This window comes from Xenopus laevis, chromosome 5L (genome assembly GCF_017654675.1).
Source record: "Xenopus laevis strain J_2021 chromosome 5L, Xenopus_laevis_v10.1, whole genome shotgun sequence".
Taxonomy (NCBI): domain Eukaryota; kingdom Metazoa; phylum Chordata; class Amphibia; order Anura; family Pipidae; genus Xenopus; species Xenopus laevis.
In genome coordinates, this window is record NC_054379.1 from 20,926,957 (window position 1) to 20,954,672 (window position 27,716).

At 39.8% G+C, this 27,716-nt stretch overlaps 1 long non-coding RNA gene across 1 annotated transcript in view; it reads right to left on the reverse strand.

Moving 5' to 3' along the window:
* Positions 1–2,820: 2,820 nt before the first annotated feature.
* LOC108716510 overlaps positions 2,821–27,716 on the reverse strand; it is a 38,322-nt gene continuing 13,426 nt past the window's right edge. The window contains exon 2 of the long non-coding RNA XR_001935690.2: positions 2,821–3,091. This is a non-coding gene — a long non-coding RNA (uncharacterized LOC108716510). The remainder of the gene's footprint in view (positions 3,092–27,716) is intronic.

The window sequence follows — 27,716 nt, forward strand, 5'->3', positions numbered from 1 at the left end:
GAAAAAAAGGAAAGTCTGTTTGCTTTAATTCCAGACACTTTTTCTAATTATTGCAATTGGCTGGATAAGCCACTTCTATCATCGGCACAGTTGCCACCTCATCGTACAGTTACATTCCTTGATAGTTCCATGTTTCTTACTTTATGTCAACAGTTTGGGGAAGGTCCTTTAACGTTTCAGCAGAATAATGTCCCCATGTACAAAGCCAGGTCCGTACATTATGGGTTTGCTGAGATGGGAAGAACCTGACTGCACAGAGCCCTGACCTCAACCCAAATGAAGCCCTGTTGGATTAATGGGAACCCCAACTCTGAGCCAAACCTGATCCACAACATCAGTGCCCAACCTCACTAATGCTCTTGTGGCTGAGAGGAAGCAACTCCCAGCAACAATGTTCCAACATCTACTGGGAACCCTCCAAGAAGAGCAGGGGCTGTTATAGCAACAAAGGGAGGGACTACTTCAAATGAAATCCCTTGGTTTGGGAATGTTTTCCAGGCACATGTCAACATACTTATATCCATATACCAGATTATTTATCATATCCAGTTTAAAGTTATCCAACACCTTTCTTTCCATTTGATTTCTGCATTTTAGTCAATGCTTTGGAATTAATGTTGAGTCTTTTACAATGCACGGATTCCGACTTATTCATGTCTATTGCCTTGGAAAGCAAGTATGACAGCTTGTTCATTTTCCTTCCCTTCTTATATATCTCCTAGTATCCAGAAAATAATTAGCTTCTTCATTCACATGCATGGTGAGCAGTAGGTGGCTTGTTGCTTCATTAAGCTCCTCAATAAAGTAATTAAGAAATGAACATGGCTCTGCCCATTACACAAACACATCATCAATCTAAATCAAATCTAAGCCATTTAAAGCAGTATCATCTGTACATTAGGTTTGAATAGATTAATTTGTCCCCCCAAAAAAATCCCCCATGAACACCTGGTCTCATCTTACCATCATCCATTTAGATGGACAGAATCATAAAACATCCAGTAACTTTTTGTCTGTTTGCTATTCCCCACTCTCCGCATTCCCTTTGATAAGAGCAAAGTCTACGTTCATATAAATCCTTCTACATCCTCCTGCCCTCTACCTGCATTCTATGGAACATCTCATGGAATACTCACCATGCTCATATATATACGTAGATGGATAATTAAAAAAAGAATAATTTTGGAAAATAGAATAATGAAGGAATATGGATGAATCAAGGGTCAAAGGCCTGAAAACTGAGTTGTGAGGGATCTCCTGCCAATAAAACCTTGAACAACCTAGCAAACCTATTGCAGAGATGTCTATCTTGGGTATCCTGAGATACGAGTTTATACTATACAGTGATTCCCAACCAGTAGCTCCTGAGTAACATGTTACTCACCAACCTCTTGGATGTTGCTCCCAGTGACCTCAAAGCAGGTGCTTATTTTTGAATTCCAGGCTTGGAGGCAAGTTTTGGTTGCATAAAAACCAGGTGTCCTGCCAAACAGAGTCTCCTGTAGTCTGCACACAGGGGCTACCAAACAGCCAATCACATGTTTGTGTTGCTCCCCAACTCTGGCTCAAGTGTAAAACAGACTGGGGATCTCTGCTACACAGGTTTGGAATAACTCTAATTTCATACTTATTTCAACATAATTAAGAGGATTCTGAGTATTATGCATTCAAACCCTCTTCTTGCAACTGAAAATTTGGTAGACCTTTCTGATCCTATAATAAAGCTACAGATATGAAAAATGTTGTCTAGTGATATAGTTCCAGGTGACCTAATAGGACCCAAAAACTGTTTTTTGCCCCCCCCCTCAAAGGGCGCAACCTCATAGTATGGAAATCCTTTTGGAACTTTTGATATGGAGGTATAGACAGCAGCACAGAAGAAGAGGAGCTTGTTTGATCATGCAGAATTGCAGTCTGGTAATCTCACAAGAAAGAGCTCAAATGGACATGAAAACCATTAATTTATGGTACAGGTATGGGACCTGTTATCTAGAATGCTTGGGACCTGGGGATTTCCAGATAATAGATCTTGCCATAATTTGGATCTTCATACCTTAAATCAGGGGTCCCCAACCTTTTTAAACCGTGAGCCACATTCAAATATAAAAAGAGTTGTGGAGCAACACAAGCATGAAAAAGTCCCTTGGGGTGCCAAATAATGGATGTGATGGGCTATTTGGTAGCCCCTATGTGGACTGGCAGCCTACAAGAGGCTCTATTTGGCACTATACTTAGTTTTTATGCAATTAAAACTTGCTTTCAAGCTTGGAGTTCAAAATAATCACCTGCTTTGAGGACCCTGAGAGCAACATCCAAGGGTTTGGAGAGCAACATGTTACTCACGAGCTACTGGTTGGGGATCACTGCTTTAAATCAACTAGAAAATCATGTAAACGTTAAATAACCCCAATAGGCTGGGTTTGCTTCAAAAAAAGGATTAATTATATCTTAGTTGGGATCAAGCACAAGGTACTGTTTCATTATTACAGAGAAAAAGAAAATCATTTTTAAACATTTGGATTATTTGGATAACATGAAGTCTATAGGAGATGCACTTCCCATAATTCAGAACTTTCTGGATAACTGGTTTCCTGAAAACAGATCCCATGTATATCAAGATCAGCAACAACTAAGCCCTATATATAACCTATTCCTCTGGATAATTCAATCATATCACATAGACCAAGCTCCGCCAGAGACCTGTATCATGTCCATGCTCGTTTCAGACTCATCATTTCCAGGTCTCTTTTAATGTGATATTTTACCTGCACTTTTCTTTCGCTGATTAAAAGTTCTAACAAACAGGATTTAAAGGTCACGCATATTTAGTGTTTTTATTCATCATTTGCTTGCTGATAAACTGGTCAAAAGATATCACTTTCTCAGACAGCTCAGACACCAAATGAAGACAAGGGGTCAACGTGCAGTGACCTTCCACCAATTAAAATGTTTAATAATTCTGCTGGAAAGCGCAGTCCCCCAGTAGGAAACTCAGAGGTGGACATTGCTGATCAAAAGGAGGACTGATGAGCTGTAGCTGAGGGTTGAGCAGAAAGGGCATTTCTTTGGGCTTCCAGCTTAAGTTAGGCACCTGGAAGAGAAGAACATAAATAAATTATTAAATAAATATATACACTAGGGATGCTTAGACTACAACTCTCCAACTGTTCAACAATTTCAGGCTGGAAACCCCAGATTTTCTATGTTTCCTGGGTTCCTTTTTTGCTATTTTGTTCCTGATTAAAGCCTTAAGGAGTCAAACTATCCAGACAATGCAAACTTGGATGACAGATGGACGCCATTCCTATCACTGCCTAAGCAAGCTGAAAATCTGCATTGCTATTTTCTCTGCCTAGGTTCACATATTTCTGCTGCAAATAAAGTAGGCTCTACGTTTGGCACAATACAAGCAAATAATCTTCACGTGCAACAAGTTGCACTTTATAGTACAACATTAAATGAGAACCAAACCCTTGCTAATAAATTCCCCATACACCAATTATTACCCCTCCCTGCTCCCCCCAACCTAGGTGGTACCTTTGGTAAATGCCCCTAACTCTTTACTTACTCCTCAGTGCAGATTCAGGGCATCGGAGTTCACAGACGCCATCTTCTTCTCTTAGGAAATCTTCGGGGTCTTCTTCCGGCACTTCAGCAATTTTCGTGACTTTTGGCGCATGCACAGTTGTCGTGAAACAGAAGATTGCTCCAACTGTGCATGCGCTGTTATGCCGCTTTATTCCCAAAGATTACCGAAAAGAAGAAGATGGCACCCGTGAACTCCGATGCCCTGAATCTGCACCGAGGAGTAAGGAAAGAGTTAGGAGCATTTACCAAAAGTACCACCTAGGTTGGGGGGAAACAGGGAGGGGGATCTATGTAGTGTAGGGGCAGGCCCGGACTGGCAATCTGTGGGTTCTGGCAAATGCCAGAGGGGCTGCTATAAGGTCCCATAGAAAGTCAGTATTTAGTGGGCTGGTGGGGGCTGTTTGGGCCTCTATGTGGGCTGATTGGGCCTCTATATACCTGAAATGCCAGGGCCTATTTTAATTCTCAGTCCGGGCCTGTGTAGGGGGTAGGGGTTTTTTATTAGCAAGGGGTTGGTTCTCCTTTAAAGTTTACACCATAGGTAACTTTTTCCCCAGAGATTCAGATTTTTAATCAACATGCCCGGTCTTTGGCTACATGTACAGGATTGGTGGTCATTTCCATGGGATATACCAAGTTTAGCCATGCATGCCAAGATCTAACCATATCCTAGTGGGCTAGACTATAGTAAATGGTATGTTGGGGGAAGAATGGAGGTGAGATATGGCCTGATAAGTGGCATGAAAAAAATATGTCCCAAATAATGTGTACAAATCAAGGACAACAGAAGAAAGTACAAAGAGAAGACAGTTGTACTTTCTTTGGGTCTTTGAGTTTCCTCACCAGTGGTTATATTAGTGATACCTTTAAGGGTGTCACATGGCCTACTCTATTCCCAAAATACGATTGCTGTAGTGATGTGTAGATCCGGAAAAACTCAACCCACACCCAACCCTAACTTGCAAAACCTTAACCTGCATCCAACCCTAACCCACAAAATGTTGAAATTGTAGTACCCAACCCATACCCATCTCTTCTTGCTCTATTCCAAGAAAAGAAATCTTTGGGAACAGAGGAGCTCTCTATACTTCACCGGTCTGACCTGTACCCAAGTAGAGGCAGGACCTCAGCAGGAGCCAGATCTGTGTCAGTTACTTTCTTAGCCTCTGGGTCAAATGGCAGGACTACATTCAAGCAAATTGTGTGAATGGCAGTTGCCAAGAGAGAGCAGCCAAATTTCAGTATTTAAACAAAGAGGAGATTTCCAGGGTCATATTGTCAGTTGCTTCTGGCTGCAAAACTCTGCCCAGCCACTAGCTGTATACAGTAATACAGGTTAAATAATCACATACTTATGAAGTATTTAAGTTTACAGAGCTCCAAAATGCAGGTTTTCAGCTTATACTCCCATAAGCAGCAGTGGATTATTCTATATAAATACTCGCCAGCTCCCTCACTGAACATGGTACCATCCAGCTGCCGTATTCCATATCCATTGTCACAAATGCAAAGCTTAACCCTACAGCACGAGGCCTCCCAGAGCTCTCATTCCATCAATTCCTTCCATCTATCCATCACTTGGGTAATTTGCTTCTTGTCAGATGGAGGTTTAACATTGAGCTCTCCTTGGACTGGGAGCCATAGTGAGAGATAACTATTTATAACAGGGCATATGATTAATTACTGTATGTAGGTCAGAGGCACAAGTGCCCATAACTGATTGTCCTCTGGGTGGATGATTTCTTTTCCTAGAAGTCTCTTGCTTCATGGGAATATGTAAAAGTTGGAGGGGGACTCGGCTCCGGCATTTAATGCGATGCAGCAAATAATCAGCTGCTGAAAATGCATCACTAGACAGACTATCTGCCCCACTCGTGGTTAATAGTGAGGGGCACCTGCATATTAATATACTATAAAGATTCCAGACCAGAGTTTGCAACAATTTATTGTTTAGATTACAGAGTTTGTTCCATCAAATCTCATCTGCCTTAATATTATTATTATTAATGGTTATTTTAGCCTCAGCTCCCCCTGGTGCCATTGCTAGCACTGCTTCTCTTAGTAATAACTATAAGTATAAAGGAAGCAAAGGACACAGTACATTGGGATTATTGAGTAATAATGCTTCTGTAACTGTCAGATGGATCCGTGTGTCTCTGTTAAGTGAGCAGATCCAGATACAGGGAGCAGGCAGTAAATATGAAATATGTTATTACTGTATGGCTGCTACAGAGGCACCGTGATTAAACATCTCTCTTCTACTGACACTTGACATGAGTCACTCAGTTTGGATTTCTAACATTTCTTTTAAAATGGAATTCATACTTCACTTTATGTCAGATGCTTACAGGTAAATCTCTATCTCTAGCTCTTTTGCGCTACTTTATGTCTCTCTCGTTCTACTGTATCTCTCTCTCTGTCTCGTTCCACTGTATCTCTCCCTATTTCTCTCACTCTACCGTATCTCCCCATCTCTCTACTGTACCTCTGTCTCTCTTACTCTATGGTATCTCTCCCTGTCTCTCTGAATCTTTCTCTCTACTTTGCCTCTACCTCTACCTGTGTCACTCGACTGTATCTCTATATCTATCTTTCTCTCCCTACTCTATCTTTCTCTTAATGTGCCTTTCTATCGCTATCTCTTTCACTCTACTGTATGTCTCTACTGTATCTTTCTCTCTACTGTGTTTCTCACAGACTCTCTCACTCTACTGTATATTTCTACCGTGTCTCTCCAACTCTCAACTCTCTTTACTGTATACTGTATGTGTCTGTCTCTTTCTACTGTTCCTTTATCTGTCTATTGTATCTGTATCTATCCATGTATTAATAATGTCTATCTGTCTTTGTCTGTCTTTTCCTATCTCTGTTGTGTGAAGACCTGTGTCTCTCTCTACTATATCAGTCTGTCTATCTGTTGACAGAGATTATAATGTGATTATAGTCAGTTACTCACACCAGAGAACATTCTACAATGACTTGTTAGTATTAACAGGACAGACTTGCAGCCTCAGTGAATTTGCGGCTCAAATCCTGGAGTCTTTGCAATTGTCCTCCAATCTTTATCTTCAGCCAACAGGTACCCATTTCTGAATTCTCCTTTCTGACCTGAGCAACCTATTTCGCATATTATTATTTTATTTACTGTCCTGTTTTACTATCCTTTTAAATAGAATAATGATTGGGCAACAAATGCAACAAAAGTGGCTTTAAAGTCCTTATAAAATCCTACAGCTGACATCTTTTCTCTTTGTGCCATGACTTTCTTGGAACTATCGGCACACAGTGTTGAGTCCTTAGCAAGCCTTGATCTCAAAATGAAAAAATATCTAATAATAGACATTAATAAAAGTCAAACTAAGAATGTCTGCACTAATGTTACTTTCAGTTTAATGACTGTGCCCATTGACTGGCTACAATGCTCTCCATGTTTCTTTATAATTAATACACCAATATAATCAAATTGTCATTGAGCTTTTAATTACCTCAAAGGTGGAAATTTCACTGCCAGTTAGTCAATGTCATGGGAACCCATCATGTTCCAAAAGACAATTCCCCACTTTATTTCTCACTTGCAATGCATTCAAGCCCATGGGGTGCAATGACCAGAGATCTTCCCAAGTGGTTTTCACAAGAAAAATAAGTCTCTTGACAAAGTTGTACATTCAATAAATGGATAAAAAATAAGGAAAATCCCAGAAGGGCGTGAAGCACAAGCTGAATCAATGGCTCCTCTTTGACAGAGGCAGTTTTGTAGAGTGTGAGTTATCGACCTATTTCTCTACTAACTTCTAACCAGAAACTCATTGGTAGAGTTTAATTAAAAGGCCAAGGAACCTGTCACTAATATGAATTCATGCAGCCCAAGAAGCCTGTGTCCTGAGAAGGCAAACACACAATATAGAAAGAAGGTCTATTGATTACCTGCCTCATTTCACCCTTCAAGGCGATTCTTTATCTACCTGCCAATGGAAGAAATAAAGAACACCTTGCCTGTCCAATAAGAGAAATGCTCCGATAATATTGATATCTCCAAATGTTTTTTTCATATAAACCTCTTATAATCGGAAGATTTTACAGGTTTCAAAACTCAACAGATTTGTTTCAGTACTGGGGAGCTAAACATTGTTTTACCTCCTCATTACGGACATGAGGCTTGGCTTGATGTAGTGCTATGACATTGGGCTGCCAAACTTTCTTTTAATAAAACTATGAACACCCTCCGTTCCTCAAGCATTTTTTAAATACATTGAATAAGCAGATGCCTTCAGGATGGCAATTTAATGGATCTGGATGTCTTCTGTTGTAGTCACCAACCCACTACAGGTGGATCATAGTCTCCCTTTTGGACATTACTATATACAGGTATGGGACCAATTATCCAGAATGCTATGAACCTGGTGTTTTTTGGATCAGGGATCTTTCCTCAATTTAGAACTTCACACTATGTCTAGTGATGGGTGAATCTGTGGCGTTTTGCTTAGTTGAAAAATTTGAGAATTTACTTTGCGAAACGCATTGAAGTCAATGGGCGGCAAAATAATTTTGACGCAAGCAACAATTTTTTTTCCAAATGTATTAAAGTCAATGGCCATCCGAATCATTTTAAAGCGTACCAATTTTTGTGCGTGCACCAATTCTGACGCTTGACAATTTCTATATGTCTCGGCAGGTTTTTTGCCAGTGAATTTTCGCAGTTTGCTGAATTTATTTGCTGGAGGCGAATTTATTCGCCCAGCACTAACTACGTCTACTAAAAAAATAATTTTAACATTAATTAAACCCAACAAGCGCAATTTGGCTTTTCATACCCTAATTCGATTAGGAAACCATTTAAACATTAGAAAAACCCAGTAGGCTGGTTTTGCCACCAATAAGGATTAACAATATTTTGGTTGGAACACACAGGTGTTGAACCTATATTTGGGCACTGAAGCCAGGTCCTTGCCATCCTTTTATTTTCAAATTTGGCGCTGGCACATGACAAATAGGCCCTACCATCTTGATTGAGGCGCAAGTGATTAGAGGAGTGCCATTGGGTACTCCTCACAAGTACAAGGGACTGTTATATTATTACAGTGAAAAACTAAATAATTTTTACAAATTGGAATTATTTGGATAAAATGGAGTCTATGGTAGATGGCTTTCCCATAATTCAGAGAGTTTCCAGATAACGGATCCTATACCTGTATACTACTGCTTATATTTTATTGAGGAAATAACATTTTCAACCATCAATCCACTTCAGTTTTTCTCCCTGCAGTTCAGTTTTTAAAAAGGATATGAACATTTTAAAATCTTCCTTATATGAGGAGTCATTTCCAATGAGAACCATAGCCATGTAGTTCTCTAGTCCTAGCACCCAGGGCTAAAGTGATTGACTCCCAGTTTAATTACAAACAGTAACAACAATCCGATTTTTATTTACAGCAGGAAATCTCGTTTCCTTTTTAGGAGGATTTAGTGACACCTACAAGTGCACATTTATCCAGTTCTGGGGACACAGATTGAATGATGGGAGTGGAAAGGTTATCAGTCGCCATGTGCCAATCTTTGCTATTGAATAAAACATTATGTTACTGAGAATTGATCAGGCGCACAGCCCAATAATCATATCCCCCCACTAGTTGGACATTGTGTAGACAAGTCTAGAGATTCCAATAAGACAATATTTGTGATTCTCTCAACATGTCACAAGGCAAACGGAACACTGACACCGCTGGAGTGTTGATAAGTCTGTGTCCCTGCCACCGCATACCCCTCAATCATTAACGTAAAACCCCTTGAACATAATTGGCTGCAGGTTTTTGTGCTTTTGTACAGCAAACCAATATCCCGTTAAGTGCCATCCAGTCCTTCCTTCCAAATGAATTTACTGCTCATGCACTTTCAATAATTACACACAGTCTAATGCGCTGCACCGGGGCGAGGGGAAGAATTTCAATAAATAGAAATGAATACATAAAGATCAACATTTCGCTGCCCCTGAAATATAAATATATATATACAGATGAAGCCACTTGGATTTGTGAGTTAAATGCGTCATGACTCAGAGTTAATTGAAGAAACTGTGTTATCTAAAGTTATCTTAACTCATTTAATGCATTTAACCTTTTCATTAGCATACCAAAGCTCCATTGTTCACAATGGTGAATGCTTTAATTAGATGGGACGTTGTGTCACAGTTTTCTGTGTTAAATGAGATAAATGGGATATCTGTGTTTAGTTATTCTGTGTCAAACAGACAAACCAAAGTGGCTGCATCTGTATATATATATATATATATATATATATATATATATATATATATATATATATATATATATATATATATATATATATAGACAAATACAAGATTCCTCTGCACTCAACCCATTATCAATATATTTAAGACAGAGACATTTTGTGCATACTGCTACTGAAAAATGCCTTACCCTTTAAACAAAACAGGGATTGTTTGTCCATATATTGCAATATATTTAAGCTGGCCAACTACGTCAAAGTCATCCCATATCTGGCCAGTCCTATGCTCAATTTTCATCTGATTCATTAAGAATTCTATGGTTTAATTATACATTTTATAAAAGGGACGAATACGTTTTACCTGCAACTTACTAGCTGCTTTCAAAGTAAAACTCCCAAACTTGGCTGCCCTTTTATTAGACACCAGTGGGATCACCTGACTATAGTTGGAGGGGGTGGGAGCTACAACATGGAGCTGGTCACTGCTCTTGTAGAACTATAACAAACAAGGGAAAGTTGTGCTCACCACTAGTTTTTAAAAACTATATATATATATATATATATATATATATATAATGTGCCAACTAGTGATGGGAGAATTAATTCACCAGGCATGGATTTGCAGTGTTTCACCGCCAGCGAATAAATTTGTGAAACTGCGGCGAAAAAATTCGCTGGCGAAAAATCCACCGCAAAAAAAAAATATTTTTCATGTCATAAAAGTCGTGCGCATAAACATTTTTGCGCATCAAAATAATTCGGACGCTAATTCATTTGGACTAAATAGTTGCTCATATAAAAATTATTGCGTGTCAAAATTATTTTGACGCCCATCGACTTCAATGCATTTCAGAATTTTTTGACGATTCACTGATTTTCCGTTAAATTTGTGAATTGTTCGGCAAAGCGAAACGCCACAGAATCGCCCATCGCTAGTGCCAAACATTGTCACCACTGCCCAGCTGATAATATGCATTCAAATTGGAAACATTTAGCAGATTCAGAAAGCATGCCCACAGGAACGTCTACATCTCCTGAAATCACAATTCACAGTTATAAAAAATAAAAAAAAAGACTTCAAATTTTGTCTGGATTCAGATCGGCTTTCAAAGTAAATGCTGCTTGGTTTCATATTAGAATTGGTTAAAGTAAAGGGGACTGGGAGTAAGGGAATAGCGGGAATATGTGTTTATGAGCGAGATCATTTCACACCGGTGAAAAACGAGGAGGAATGTAATTATCCGACAGCTTGTCATGGAACTTTCTTGTTACTAAATTAGGTTTGACCAAAGAAAATTAGGGATGATTGAAGAGATTGAAGGAAACAAATGTTTGTAATGGAAAGATATTATTGTGTGCATAAGAATAAATTATTGAGATTATGTAGGGAAACCTTACTGATAAAAGGGGAATTATAGCTCTGGCTTCTACTTTACCCTGGCATTGGACTCAACCAATATGGCACCAGTGGGCACAGCACAAACTTGAGCATCTCTGTGATGTCCTGGGGGTGAAAGACGGAGTATCTGCTGACTTAGTGCTGTACCTCCACCTTGTGGGATCTGCGTGGCCCCAATTAAATAATTAAATGGGAAGCTGGTTAGCCTGCTATTTAATGCAAAGCCCATAAAATGGCATTTGACAATAGTATCATATCATTTTGTCTGTACACCTCAATAATTGCTCTCAAGTAATGATGGCTGAATTTGCGAAACACGAATTTTGACGCCGGCGTCAAAATCGATGACGGCAACAATTCTGACGCCTACGACAATTCAGACGCGCATTAAAGTCAATGGGCGTGCTTTAATTGTCACCGGCGAATTTACGCTGCAGTTTAGAAAATGTATTTGCAACCGACGAAACTCGGAAATTCGGCACGAATTCGCGACTGGAGAATAAATTCGCCCATCACTACTCTCAAGCAGTAACTGTTCTGTTTACTACCAACTCCATCAAACTTGTACATGGAGTACCAAGTTGGGACTTGTCTGCCAAATGTCGATTATATCGTTTTTTCCATCTGTTCAATTTATTCACAGAGCATTTACAGGTGCACAACCAAGTGTCCGAGCGCGTGCCTTCTAAAATAGAAACAGCTGAGAGTATATTGATGCAATTAACTTGTGACCAAAGCAACTCCATTGTGCCAATGTGTTTTATACATCCTCTTCTGATGGACACAACTGCACCTATTGAAGCAAGAGAACCCTGGAGCCACCTCAACCCTATAACCGGCAGTAGCTTTATATTCTACCAGGCTGGAACTGGCAATCAGGAACTGGCAATCTGCTTTTTCCAAGAAAAGTCAGAGGGCATCTAACTACAGACCTCGTTCTTAAAGCAGGTTGCATCAATAGGTGCACCAGACTGGTGCTTACTGAATCAGAGAAAAACATGCAGTAATCCATGGCAACCAATCAACTGATTGCTTTCAGTGTTAAACCTGCACTTGGCTTGAAAAAGCTAATCACTGATAGTTGCTATGGTTTACTGCCCAGGAGCAAATTTGACCAGTGTTTATAAATGAGCCCCACCTTGTTTTGAATACGTGGTCTGGATATAACTGGACTCCCACTCTGAAATAGCTAGACGTAAGTCAAAGCAAAATTGTGCCAAATACAAGTGCTATTACATCTTAATGCATCACTGGAACTCAGAGTATAGCCACAATTACACTATAATTGCAGGAAAAAAATAAAAGAAATCTGGCAATTTCCACCCGAAATTGCCCTTTTCACACCGGAACTTTTATTAATAAAGGACCTTCTTATGTTCCACCATGACTTTAGGGTTGCCACCTGTTTGGTTTTGACCCAAACAGTTCAGTTTTTCTTAGGTCTGTTTGGGTTTCAGACTTGTGAAATCGAAAATAATCTGATGTCAAAACCCCACACAAGACACAAGCACGCCCCCAAATATCATAACCCCATCTCCCTATGCCACTGCTCTGCCCCCGATGCCATCATCTCGTTCCCTTATTCGGTTTTTGCGGAGGTCAAAGGTAACTAGAAACTAGACATGAATGACACATTGGGGCATTCGCTAAAGAAGAGTGTTTCTGCCCATGGAATAGTGTTGTTACATTCAGCCTGATCAGCGCTAATCACTCACACGCCTCAACTCTCATTATAAGGCTCTATTAGTATTCAGTGACGACATTCGGCTGCGGTGAATGACAGTAATTGAAATTACGTGTCATCTTCCCTTTTGCGTTAATGTGATTAACAGCTTCCCAGTCTCAGCGTTAAATGGTATTCAGCGATTATAAATAATTAAGGATTCCGCCATTGCAATTTCATACAATGGATAATAAATTCTAATATAAATATTTTGTCACCGCAATTCAAAAGTTTTAATTACGGTTGCAGTTTTTGGGCCCTGTTCTTAATGGAACTGGATTAATTTACTTCAGCGAAATCCTCGGTTCAGAGTATTTAGCCGAGATGTGAAAGAGAAAGAGAGAGAGAGAGAAAGAGAGAGAAAGAGAGAGAGAGAGAAAGAGAGAGAGAGAGAGAGAGAGAGAGAGAGAGAGAGAGAGAGAGAGAGAGAGAGAGAGAGAGAGTATAGGCAAACAGAATGGAAATGGGAAGCATATGGAGAAATTTTAAATTTGTATTCTTACCTGAAATTTTCTTTTTCTTTAGTCCGGAAGGCAGCACATAACGGGTTAACTTGGATTTGTTCTCCCCCTGGCAGGACAGAATTAGCATAATTTATTAATTAACAAGTCTATAAGCACACCTACCTTCCCCCTTGCAAACCGTGTTTATTAAAAAGCTCCATAAGTATACACAACCACAGAAAAAACTTTTTAAATGCTGAATATTTATTGGGAGGGAAGTCTGTGCTGCCTTCCGGACTAAAGAAAAAGAAAATTTCAGGTAAGAATACAAATTTTCAATTTTCTTTGCGTCCTCCAGGCAGCACATAACGGGACTAAGCAAGCTAAATTCAAAGGGAGGGAATATAATTTAAAGAGCTGCTTGAATAATTCGTCTGCCAAAGGCTGCATCTTGTGAAGCTGTTACATCCAATCTGTAGAACTTTGTGAAGGTATGGATGTTGCTCCATGTAGCAGCTCTGCAAATGTCTTCTGTGGAAACTGAAGATTTTTCTGCCCATGATGTGGAGACTGCTCTGACAGAATGTGCCTTAATTGGTTCAGGAGGTTGTAGATTTGCTGCTGAGTAAGCAGATGTTATGGTATTCTTTACCCAAGAAGCTATGGTTGGTCTGGAAGCCTTCAAACCTTTTCTTTTTCCTGAAAAAAGGAAAAATAGATGTTCTGATTGATTGAAGGATTTTGATCTCTCCAGGTAAATTAATAAACATCTGTGAACATCCAAAAATTTAAGCTTTTTGTCTTCTGATTCAGAATTTTGGAACTTTGGTAAGACAATCTGTGCATTTATATTTTGAGAAGTAGGAACATTTGGTTGAAAAAAAGGTAAACTTCTCAAAACTACTTTATCTGGAAAGAAAATAGTATAAGGGGGTACTGCTGCCAGAGCCTGTAACTCCCCAACTCTTCTTGCTGATGTCAGGGCTACTAAAAAGGTAATCTTCCAAGAAAGAAATTTTAAACTAGTTTCTTCCAAAGGTTCAAAGGGGTCTTCACATAGAGCTGACAGGACAATGTTTAAATCCCAAGGAGGCATTATGGATTTTATTCATGGTCTGATTTTTGAAATGGCTTTTACAAAATGTTTAATAATAGGATCAGATGACAGGTTGCAATTTAATCCTGCTGACAAGGCACAGAGTTGTACCTTGAGTGTGCTTGGTTTGAGACCTTTTTCAAACCCTTCCTGAAGGAACTGCAAAATTACTGAAGTAGAAGATTGATCTTGTAGTATCTCTTTTTCTTTTTTCCCATCTCTGAAAAAACCTTCCATATTCTTCCATAGCTGGTAGAAGTGGATTCTTTCCTGGATTGCATTAATGTATTAATTACTTCTTGAGAAAGACCTTGCTTTTTTAAATTTTCTCTGTCAACCTCCAGGCTGTCAGGTTCAGCCGAGATATGTCCGGGAACAACATCTTCCCCTGTAATAACAGATCCTTCCTGAATGGGAGTTTCCAATAATCTTTCCTGGACAGGTTCATCAGGTCCGAGAACCACGTTCTCCTCGGCCAGAAAGGGGCTATCATGACAAGAGATGACTTCTGCTCTCTGATCTTTTGGAGGATCATTTTTGTGATCATAGGAAGAGGAGGAAAAATATATGCTAGATTGAAGTCCCATGGAATGGTCATCGCATCTAGAAAGTCTGGGTTGTCTTGCTTGTTCAGAGAACAGAAGCAATTCACCTTCCTGTTGTTCCTTGTTGCCATTAGATCCACTTGTGGGAGACCCCACTTCTGGACCAACCTCTGGAATGTTTCCTGATTCAGCTCCCACTCTCCCTGGTTTATCTTCTTCCTGCTGAGGTAATCCGCCAGGACATTGTCTGAGCCTTTTATGTGGACAGCTCTGAGAAGACACAGATTGTTCTCTGCCCATAACATCAACTTGTGACATTCCTTCTTCAGAAGAGGAGCCCTGGTGCCCCCTTGCTTGTTTATGTAACAGACCGCCGAATAATTTTCTGATTTTACAAGGACTTCCTTCCCCTTCAGAGGAACTTGGAATTTCTGAAGAGCTATCCGAACAGTTTTGAGTTCTTTGAAGTTTGAAGACTGTCTTCTTTCCCAAAGAGTCCAGCTGCCTTGAATCACTTTGTTCTTCAAATGAGCTCCCCAGCCTTTGGCAGAAGCATCTGTGGTCAAAATGCTGAATCTTGGGACTTTGAAGGATTTCCCCTGGGACAACATTTGTGGATTGATCCACCACCTCAATTCTTTTATGAGTTTCACTGTGACTTTGAAAGATGCGTCCAGAGAATCTTGTTCCTTGTTCCATTGATGTAGAATTTCCATCTGCAGTGGACGCCTCTATGAATGATGTCATCAACCCTAATACCTTCATGGCTTGACGAATCGATAACGACGAGACTCTGCACATCTTCCCGATTTCTCCACATAGATGTTGAGCTTTCTCCTGAGGAAGAAAGACTTTCATATGAAACGTATCTAGGATGAGACCTAAATATCTGACTGATGTACTTGGATGCATATTTGATTTTTTTACGTTTATAATCCATCCATGTTCCCTGAGAAGAGACAAGGTTAGGTTCAAGTGCTCTGTCATTTGACTAAGGGATGATGCTTTCAGCAACCAATCGTCCAAGTACGGTACTACGAAGACTCCTTGTTGCCTCAAGGCTGCTGCAAGAACCACAATAACCTTTGTAAATACCCTCGGAGCTGAGGTAAGGCCGAATGGGAGAGCTCTGAATTGAAGATGAAGAAGAGATGAACCCACAGAAACTGCTATTCTGAGAAATTTCCTGCTTTCTATGTGAATAGGAACATGGAGATACGCATCTCTCAAGTCTATTGTTACCATAAGGTCTCTTTCTTGTAGAATACCTATGGCAGACTTTATGTTTTCCATGCGAAACTTTTCGTTTTTTATGAATTTGTTTAGATATTTTAAATCTATGATGAGGCGGAGCCTCCCGTCCGACTTTTCTACAAAGAACACATGAGAATAAACCCCTTTTCCTATTTCTGAGAAAGGAACAGGTTCTAAAACTCTTTCTTTTAAGAGTTTTTGGATTTCTTCCTCCAAGAGACCCCTTTTGCCTGGGTCCGATTTTCTTTCGTTTATGCAGAATTTCTGATGAGGAATCTTGTGAAAGGCAATAAAATAACCTTTTTTGATAATGCTTAGGACCCATGTATCTGAGTTGGTTGTTTTCCATATAGGAAGAAACGAAGGCAGCCTTCCTCCTACTTGGTCCTGACTTCTGGCGTCATAACTCAGAAGGTTTTTTTCCTGGAGCTTCTTTCTTCTGTGAATCTTTAGTGAAACCTCTTCCTCTGAAGTTTCTAGCTCTGTTATGGTCTCTTCCTCTGTCCATGCTTCTGAATCTAAACTGTCTGTGGGATGAGGAAGGAGGCGATGATCTTCTGGATGAGGATCGAAAAAAAGAATTTCTCTGAGTTCTTTGATGGTCCTGAGGTAAAGTTTTTCCTTTCCCTGGAGCCAGATTTTCAATAATCTTGTCCAAAGGAGAACCAAAGAGCTTTCCCGGCTCAAAGGGCATAGAAATTAAACTATTTTTAGAAGGTAGGTCAGCTGACCAAGACTTAAGCCATAGTGCTCTCCTGCCCACTGTGGAAAGAGCCATGGTTCTAGCACCTGATTTTAAGGTCTCAATTGCCACGTCACAAAGAAAATTTGAAGCCATTTTTATAGGATACATCATATCCAACAAGGAGTCTCTTGAAGTACCCTCATCAATTCCCTCCTCTAATGAATTTAACCAGAATTTCATAGACCTGGAGACCGCCACTGCTGCCAAGGCTGGTTTACAGGTATTTGATCCTGCCATATAAGATCTATGCAAAGCACATTCGCCTCTTCTATCCATAGTATCTTTGATGGCTGATTCCTCAACTGGAATCGTAGTTCTTTTGGAGAGTATAGCAATTGGGGTGTCAACTTTTGGTGGATCCTCCCAATGCTGCACATCTTGTGAATCAAAAGGAAACATAGACTTGAACCTTTTGGTTTGTACAGGCTTCTTTCCTGCATTCTTCCATTCCTGTGCTAACAGATCCTTCAATACTGTATGAACCGGAAAACTGAAAGATTTCTTAGGTGTCATAAATAATAAGTCATCTTTACTTTTTTTATTTTCGGAATCAGGTTGAGGACAAACGACTTTCCTCACTTCTTTAATCAGGCTAGGAATCTTTTCAGTAGGAAAAAGGTAAATATCATCCTTAGATCTCGGGTTCAGGTTCAGATGAATCAGACACAGATCCTGACTCATGTTCTGTGTCAGAGTCTGACTCCAACTGAATGGAAGCAGCCTGTGAGTCTTTTACTGCAGAAGCCTTTATCTCCTCAAAGGATTTTGAGAGCATATCTTTAAACCAGGACATAAACTCATTTGCCTTCTCTTTTTCCTGCATATTATGCTGTGACAAGCATGTTTGACATCTAGCATGTTCCCAAGCTTCCGGAAGTGGTGGTTCACAGTTTGAACAAATACAGTGTCTGGATTTCCTTTTTCTTTTCCCCACTCTATTATCAGCCATCTGATAAAAAAGAAAAAAAGAGGAAAATCAATACCCTCCAGTAATAAAACTGAGGGAGAAGGTCCAATAAGGCAACTTACTTTCAGCAGCCTTAACCAGTGAGTGCAGCCTGGCAGCCCACAGCCACAGGAACAACAGCCCAACAGATCCCTGTTTCCTGCCCCTATATTTATGCATAGGGCAAAAGGACTTAATCCCATAAGAAACCGCCAATGGGAAGGCGCTTGAATCTTACCTTACAGCCTAATACCGGCAATGCTAACCTTAGGCGCAGGATGATGACGTCAAATGAATCAAGTTTTCCGGAGTAATAAAAAAATAGCAATAACCATAAATTTTACATTTACAGAACATTTGCAGAGTGACCCCCTTAATATAGCTTTTGTGAACCTGCAAAGATTCATCAATGCACCAACACGTATAACAATCAATAGTCTCGACTAGGGATCAGGCCAAGTGTTCCAGAGAGTCCAGAACAAGGGATTACTAACTCTACTCCTTCTCCTCTGTACAACACAGAATTGCTCGCTTGCTCTCTTACATTCTTAGGATGTACTATAAAAGAAGCTAGGTTATCATTAACTGCTCTTCATTCACGGGGTCCCTACAGCTTCAATCACTCTAAAGCTGGCCGTAGATGTGCAGATTTTATTCTTTGTGCAGCGAACGTTCCTTTCAGTCTAACGATCTACCATTAGCCGTTCTGATTAAAACAAGTAGGAAAAATAACAAGTCAGACAACGTTCTCACCATTTATTGACAGGCCGCAATCATACAAGATGTATGTCCAACAAAAAGTAGTGACAGTCACCCATTGATATCATCCCATAGGCAATACATGCAGAGATCTTATTGTAGCCAATATAAATCTTTTAACGCGTCCGAACGACTGAACAACTGATTGGCATGGTACGAAAAATGTCAGGACACTCCACACACTGTCCAAAAATCATACCAAGCTTTGTTTCGTACTATTGTACCTTTGTGTTTATGGCCAGCTTAACACTTGGTGTAACGTACGGTCTCCCAAACCCTGAACTAACCTCAAGATTCCGGTCACAGCCCGGTCTTCTGCCTTTAGCAGCCGCCTTCGGCTTTGGGGGGAGCCCTCCACTACTCAGATGCTGCCAGGTCTTATTGTGGGAGAATCAGGGAAAGAGTTCTGGGTAAGCATGTGAACCGAATGCGTGAGGATATGGCGGAGGAGCAGTAGGCGAAGTCCAGGAACAGACCGGGTCAAACCAAATGGGCAATGCAGTACAAATACGGGTAAAAGTATCAAGGTTGGAACACAGCCCGAGGTCATATACAGAAGAGTGGCATAGAACCGAATTGTAATCAGAAGAATTGTCAAAACAGGCCGAGGTCAGTTCAGGCAGCAGGATGGCAAGATCAGGGGCAGGCAAGGATTAGACACTAGAAATCAACACATGAGCAAGCTCAGAATATACCCAGGAACTCAGGAAGAACCTTTACATTTTACAACTAGAAATTGGCAGAGAGCCCTTTATATATTTGAAATTCTCGCCTGCTTGATGACGTCATCCACACCTCAAAGCCAGACGCGAGCATCACGACTATCTTTTCAGTGTGCACAAACGTGGGTGCTGAAGAGGGAAGACGTGGATTACACATTAGGTCACAACTTTTGCTCCCAATCTCCCCAGAACATCCACCCCTGGTCACAGATGGTTTCCAAAGTTGAAGAACCGTGTGCCAGCTCCCATTATATAATCTACAGGCAAGAAGTGGTCATACTGGGCCAATAATGGATACTTCCCTTCCAAAGGTCACAGGTAAAGAACTAGGACTTCCTAAACCAGTGACAGAATTGACCCCTTGGGTCCCCTACAATATCATGAAATTACACAAAAATCTATGTATGTAAGATAAAGCATGGGGTAGGATGCATGTGGATAGCCATGGGACCATTGGGCACAAATACTTGGGATCAAAATGCATTGTTGGCAAAAATATGTTTTTTTTGGACTTTGCACCTTTCCTCTCTTTAGTAAAAGAAGACTTTAGTCTTCCCAGTTTGGGAGTACAGCATAGTTTTTCTAGTTACTAGTTTACTAGCCATGAACCTAGTTATTTATTGTGGACCAATTATTATGATCAGACAACCTTTTGATGGAAATGTTATTGCATGAATACATAAACATATTTTCCAGAGTATGGATTACAGAATGTGTAAAGAAATGCAATAATGGTATATTTTGTAAATGATAAAATAAATAATAAAAATACAAAAAAAAAACAAAAAAAAGAATAAAAATACAAAAACATCACAGTGCTTTAAGCAAGAAGTGCTTCAAGAAGAGATCACGGAACCAGTGTCGGACTGGCCCACCGGGATACCAGGAAAACTCCTTGTGGGCCCAGATGTCAGTGGTCTCTTGTGCTGCTAAACATTTGGCCTATTTCATGGCCATTTCCTATTTCTTTGAGAACAAAGAGGCTAAATAGATGGAATAATAGATTATAGTATGTAAAGAATAGAGACTAGGAGAATAGAGGTTGAGTGAGGAGAGGAAGAATAATAGTACTGAAAGTGGGCCCCTGGTCTATGGTTCATTGGTGGGCCCCTGGTCTAAGGTTTTTGGGTGGGCCCCTAATGTCCCAGTCCGACACTGCATGGAACTGGACATATTAATTCCAATCCATGTGTCTTAAATTGAACATAAAGCTCAGTTATTAATGTACTTTGTTTCAGAATGACAATATCTATAAAGGAAACTGGAGTTAATGCCAGAATAACAAAATTGCAAGTTCTCCATAATGGAAACTGTTTTTGGAACACTTAATTGTTAGAGCATTGTGCCCAACTCAAATAATTTAAAAAAATGTTTTATTTCACCCAATCAGCAGCCGCTATCTAACAATTTTAATGCACAGACAGTTGATACAGAAATAGGAAACTGATGGCAGATGAAATAATTGCAATTTAGCATAAACTATTATCTAGCAGAGAACTCTGCCCTCTGTGCTGCCACTAAAATGATACTCCGTTGTCCCTTTTCACTGTCATCACATGAGCAATATATATATATATATATAGTAGTACAAAAATGACCAGCAACACCAGGATTTCAGTGAAAAAGCAATATATTCATATGTGCATATGTAGCCAACGTGACGTTTCGGTCCTCTCAGGGACCTTTCTCAAGGCAACCACACCTCTCATTACAACAAGTTTAAATAGCCAATAGTGAATAAACAATTAAGGAAGTGACATCACCTTATTAAAGTGGTCAGTGCAATGTAGATTTTTTAAAAAAAATTTTAAGAAAAAAATTTCAAGCCGGAGGGGTCTTGAGCCATGACAGACTAGATACAGATGTTTATAGTATTTTATATTTTTATTGCACTTTGCACTTTTCGTACACAGGATTCACAATATATAACGGGTGTCCGTTATCTAAATTTTATATGATATTATAACTGTATCTTAATCACCTTTATTAATAATATGTGAGAATTTTTTATGTCATAGCATAGTTTTTAAAATGCTTGAAATTTTTTTCTTAAATTTTTTTTTAAAAAATCTACATTGCACTGACCACTTTAATAAGGTGATGTCACTTCCTTAATTGTTTATTCACTATTGGCTATTTAAACTTGTTGTAATGAGAGGTGTGGTTGCCTTGAGAAAGGTCCCTGAGAGGACCGAAACGTCACGTTGGCTACATATGCACATATGAATATATTGCTTTTTCACTGAAATCCTGGTGTTGCTGGTCATTTTTGTACTACATATCTTTTTTTACCGGGCACCCAGGTATGGAACCAAGAAGCGGTGTGCCACCCTATTGACTATATATATATATATATATATATATATTATATATATATATATATATATATATATGGCTGGCCTTATGCCAAAAAAGCAAAACAAAGGGAAATTGCAAAAAAAGAACTGAATCAGCTTCTTTATGTCTTAAATGAACATTTTTATACTGGAGCATTAAAATCTCCTGTGTAATGGTTTTACAAAATGGTTCATTAACTTTAGTTTGAGGTACATTCACATACCAAAGAATGACAGCGGCAAAGATTTATTGATGGTGTTCCACTTATTATAAGCCATTCAGAAGGAAGCTGTGTCTGGCCTTAATTAATAAATTAGCAACATGCCTCCAAATGAGCCTCCATTCATCTGCCCTGAGTAGCAATTAGAGGAGACCACTGTTATTTCTGTTTATGTGAAAAGGTTATTTCAAGTTTATCATGCGCTGGTTGAGTGGGAAAAGGGCATTCTATTTCAATCGCTCCTCAAGAGAAAACTTCAAGGTGATGTTAAATAAAAGGAAGTCCCAAAAAAAATAAAAGAATAGGAAGAGAAGTTTACAGAGCAAGATTATTAGAAGAGCCCCTGGGATGAACATGGTACCTATACAGTATATACATTATACACCTTTGCTTTACAGATGCCAACCACTTATGACATACAGTAAGTGGTCTCTACAATAAATCAAAACAAATTATTTATATTTTTTGGGGAAATTGGAGTCATTTCCTATGTCAGCAGTGAAAAGTCACAAAGTTCAGAATTTTCCAGAATTTTGTCTCTTTTGCCAATTATGGGCAGTGTTATCCAAATCCAAGTTCAAGAATCAGAAAAAAAACCCCAAACCTTGAAAGTCTTGATTGTATGCTTAAAAAAACTCAAACTCGCTTAAAAATCATATTCTACTTCATTTTTAACTATTGATCTCAAAGACTGAAATTGAAAAATAGCATGCATTCTGAAACATAGAACTCACATTAACTTTTGCTTTTAGAAGGAGATTTTTTTGTGTTTTCTGCTCAATGATCTCAAGCATTTTTGAAACGTTTGGAAACTCAAATTCATGATTTTTGCTGTGAAAAACTTGGATTGCCATTAAAATGTGATAATTTGGGCCTGATGACTGAGGTGTATTTACTATTTAAGCATTCCCCTAAGGTTTAGTCACTAATGGGGCCCTTAATTTCATGGAGGGAGTAATTCTCCTCTTCCTGGTTCAAAGCATGACCCCTAGCTTTCCCAAGTTGGTCACTAGGTATCAGAGTGCCACTTTATAAAAAGGGAAGCCCTGTGGCTCTAAGAACTTTTTGCCAGAAGCTTCCCCCAAGGGAAGAGAGAAGTGGATCCCACGATCTGAGCATGAGCTGAGCTATGTTTAAGTGATATTAGTTAGTCCCCTGTCATAGGTTCCTCTAGAAGAGCCAGACAGGTTTAGGGCTATCTATACATGCAGCTCTTGGCTCCACCAAGGCGTGTTAGCAAGGGTTAGATCCCCATTGTTGTCTAGAAAGGGAACCAGCGGACAGGTTATAGGGATTAAATAGATTCCCATCTGGGTTCCACTTAAGAGGGGTCCCCCAAGGAAGAAGGGAATCCCTGGGTGGACTGACTGGATATCCCTCTATCAAGTTCTATTGAAGGAAATGCTGTGCTCATGGTCTCAATTGTGAGTATGTACTGACTACTCAATGACTGTGCCCGGTGTTATTGCACTCTCCTGTGGATTGTTCTAAATAAATCAGTTCTGGTTAATATTCTAAGAACCACTTGCGCCCACTCTATGGAAATATTACTGATTACACATACATTGCACCTGGCCTCCACACTGTTGCGAGGGCACACCCCAGAGAATAAAAGGTCTCATATGTCTTATTTAGGGATAAAGCTAATAGTTTGAGTAAAGGTCCTGCTCAATTTACCATAGTCTAACTATATGGTACAAAAACTTTCTAGAAAAAAACCCACTTCGCCTGCCGTTGATTATTTTTCTATCAATATTCAAAATCCTTCTGCCCGGCCAAACCGAATCCTAATTTGCATTTGGGAGGGAGGGAAATTGTGTGACTATTTGTCACAAAACAAGGAAGTAAAAAATGTCTTCCCGTTCCCACCTCTAATTTGCATATGCAAATTAGGATTCGGGTTTTGGTTTCGTATTCAGATGAATCGTTCGCGATGGATTCGGGGGTTTGGCCGAATCCAAAATAGTGAATTCGGTGCATCCCTAATTCTTGAACAACTTAAAATGTTATAGACAGGGCCGAATTTACATAGTGGCTGCCCCTAGGCCCGTTCGTCGCCCCTGTCTCTTCCCCAGCACATCCCCAGTGTTTTTGAACCAATGTGCGTGTGGTTAGGCAGCATGCCGCCCCCTAAAATCCTGCCACCCTAGGCCGGGCCTTGGTGGCCTTTCCACAAATCCGGGCCTGGTTATAGATACAGTATGTAATATGTAACAGTCAAGAGAATGGACCCTGGATCTTGTAAAAGGGTCAGATTGGGCCGCAGGACATCGGAAGAAGACCCGGTGGACACTGGCCCTTGTGGGACCCGGCGGCCCAGACCTGCTCCCTGCGCAAAGCCTACTGCAGCTTTCGAATTTCCTCCCTGGTCCACCCCCCTCACACCCGCTAGAAGGTGAAGGTAGGCGCTGGGGTGCCAGAGAGGGGTTGTGGCTGTAGTGGGGCCTGGAAGGGGTGCGGTCCGACACACAGATGGATTTTGGCAATGGCAGCCACACCCCTTTTCCTATTAAACGGAATACGTAGATGTGTGAATTCAGAAGCATCAAACTCCATCTGTATCTTACATTTCAATATTGTGGCCCCATAGACTTGGTTACTGCATTTAGAAACAACATGATTCTCATTCAACCCTCATTCAAATCCTTACAAATACAATAACCGAAACCCTGGAACAGCCAGTGAATCCTAATGAACAATTTCTCATTCAATATTCGCCTTGCGCCCGCTGACATATTTTCCCAGTCTTACAGAATTTCAACCCTCTTAGGAGAAATAATATAAAATAAACAGCAAATGTCACTTCTGGAAATCAGCTTCACTTTGGCAAATCAAATTGGGCCGAGAGAGAAGCAAATGAGAGCGCAGCTTGGTGGGAATTCTGCATTCACTTTCGTCCATGGACAGGCTGGCAAAATGTTGTGATAATCAGAAAGCTGTTATTATGGATATGTGTAGGAGATATTTCTTACCCTTTCTTTAATGATGTGACACACAAACCATTTTGCTGTCACAAGCTGTTCTTCTGCTGATTGAGAGAAAGGGGAGAAGTTCTGGCTTACTGTACTCTTCCAAGACTCTCATCTCTCCAGCTGTCACATATAACATGGAAGACACACTTAATCGTATGACAGATAGATTTCTTAATGAAACCAGAGATTCTACTCCTGAGACATAAAATACTGTGAACTGAAATGGATCAATCAGAATAACAGAGAAGTTCTAAGATATAAATCTTGGATTTGGTCCTTAAAAACAAACATGCCACTATCTAAACATAAAGGGAAAAATAAGTCTAAGCCAACAAGACTGGGTTTCTGAAAAGTAGATAATACAATAGCCCAGCCTAGAAAAGCTTCTTAATGGCATCTACAGTGATGATACTTTTTACCCAACCCACGCACTTCATTTTGGAGACCATTTGAAAAGTTATTTCCCAGAATGTCTTAGCTTCTTCAGGTTTCTCATTTGCACTTCTCCTTGGTTTTCAGCAAAGTTGATCCCATAATAAAATAGTCTACGTCTGCACAGTATCTAATTACAGGTACGGGACCTGTTATCCAGAATGCTTGGGACCTGGGGGTTTTCCATATAATGGATCTTTCTGTAATTTGTTTCATACCTTAAGTCTACTGGAAAATCATGTAAACATTAATTAAACCCAATAGACTTGGTTTGCCTTCAATAAGGATTAATTATATCTTAGTTTGGATCAAGAACAAGGTATTCGTTTATTATTACAGGGAAAAAGGAAATATTTTTTAAAAATTTTTGATTATTTGGATAAAATGGAGATAATGGGAGATGGTCATTTCATAAATAGGAACTTTCTGGATAACGGGTTTCCAGATAACAGATCCCATGCCTGTATAACCTTTACCCAACCCAGGAACTTCAACTTGGAGACCACATGGATAGTTATTCTCCAGGAAGCTCTGTCTTCTCCTTGGCTCTTAAGGTTTCTAATGGCAGGTTTATGATTGTTGCAATTGGTCAATCCATCTTAATAACAGTTGTCTGCATTCTTCTGCCCCTTAACATCTTCATACCCCAAGGAGGCCACACAGTCTTAACTTAGGACTATGATCCCCAACCAGTGCCTCATGAGCAACATGTTGCTCTCCAACCTCTTGGATGTTGCTCTCAATGGCCTCAAACCAGATGCTTATTTTTGAATTCCAAGATTGGAGGCAAGTTTTGGTTGCATAAAAAACAGGTGTACTGTCAAACAGTACACCTGGTCCATAGTCCAAGAGGAAAGTGTTGGAATGGTTACTGCCTGCTCTGTTCTCATTTCTCTACAGAAATAGGAATTGGTAGCACTCAGGCCCGGATTTGTGGCAAGGCCACAAAGGGCAGGGCAAGGGAAGAGAGACACTGAGGGGGAAGGGGACACAGAGAGGGGTATGCATACGAGGGGGGCGATGAGAGGAGACGGTTAGGAGAGCCCCATTTGTATATCCGGGCCTGGTAGCACTAGATAGCTAACTAATATACACAGACAAGAGGAAAGTGTTGGTAGGGTTACTGTCTGCTCTGCTCTCATTTCCCTACAGAAATAGGAATTGGTAGCACTAGATAGGTACATAATATATCGGGACAGAGACAAGATGAACATGTTGGAAGAGTTACTGCCTGTTCTGCTTCCATAACCCTTCAGAAAAATCAATGGCTGCATAACATATCCACTCATGTCATCCTTTCCTCAGCCCTATGGGGGAAGCCCAGCAAAATCATTTTTTTCATTACATATAAATTATATTACATAATTATGATTATATATTATAATTAATATATTAATGTTATTATAATTATTCTATAATCATATCAATTATATATATAATGATATGATATGATTAAATGTATGGCATCAAGCACTGGCTATAAAACCCACTTGGCTGTTTTTTACTACTAATGAATCATTACATCTTATCATTTAAATTCAACCATTTCCTGTAGTCACTGCCAGCAACATAATAACGATTGTGAATGTATTTTTCTATGTTTGCTTTAAAACAAATATCATATAAAATGACAGGTAAAATGTTCTGCAGTCCCTACTGACTCCTATAGAGGCAAAACCGGAGATCCCAGCTGAGGAGCGGATCAGCACTCTCATCTGCATAATGCATAAACAAAGAGCTAAATTTAAGCGACTCCAAATAACACAAACTTAATGTAGGTAGTTTGCATATAAAATGAGCTCCTATCTGTATAATAACTTATCCTGCCACTTTCCAAAGTGTGAACAGCACAGAGAAAAAAAATGTTCTGAGTTTATTACAGACACTCAAAATTTGTATTAGCTCTTAGGTGTTCTGGCACCAGTGAGCGTGTTTAATTACACCGCAATCATACAAATCATTAGGAGAAAACTCTCAGAGTACTCGCAGGTCAAGGGAAGATTAGAGCTTCAGGTTGGAATTTATATTCAATCCGTTCCTGGCGGATTAATCACAGCCAAGCGGCTTCCCATGCATTAAACGTATGGCAGTAAATGATGCGCCGCTTTACTTGTCATATATTACTGAGTTGTTTTGGATTCAATCTACATCTCCCCTTGTGCAGTTCTGACCCAGCAAGTATGGCAATCACTTGTACAAGTCCCTCCATCCTCCTCCCTCGCTCAGCATTGCTCTGGGGTCACTTGGATGTTTCACTGGAACAATGGCAACAAACTGTAATCAAAGGATGAT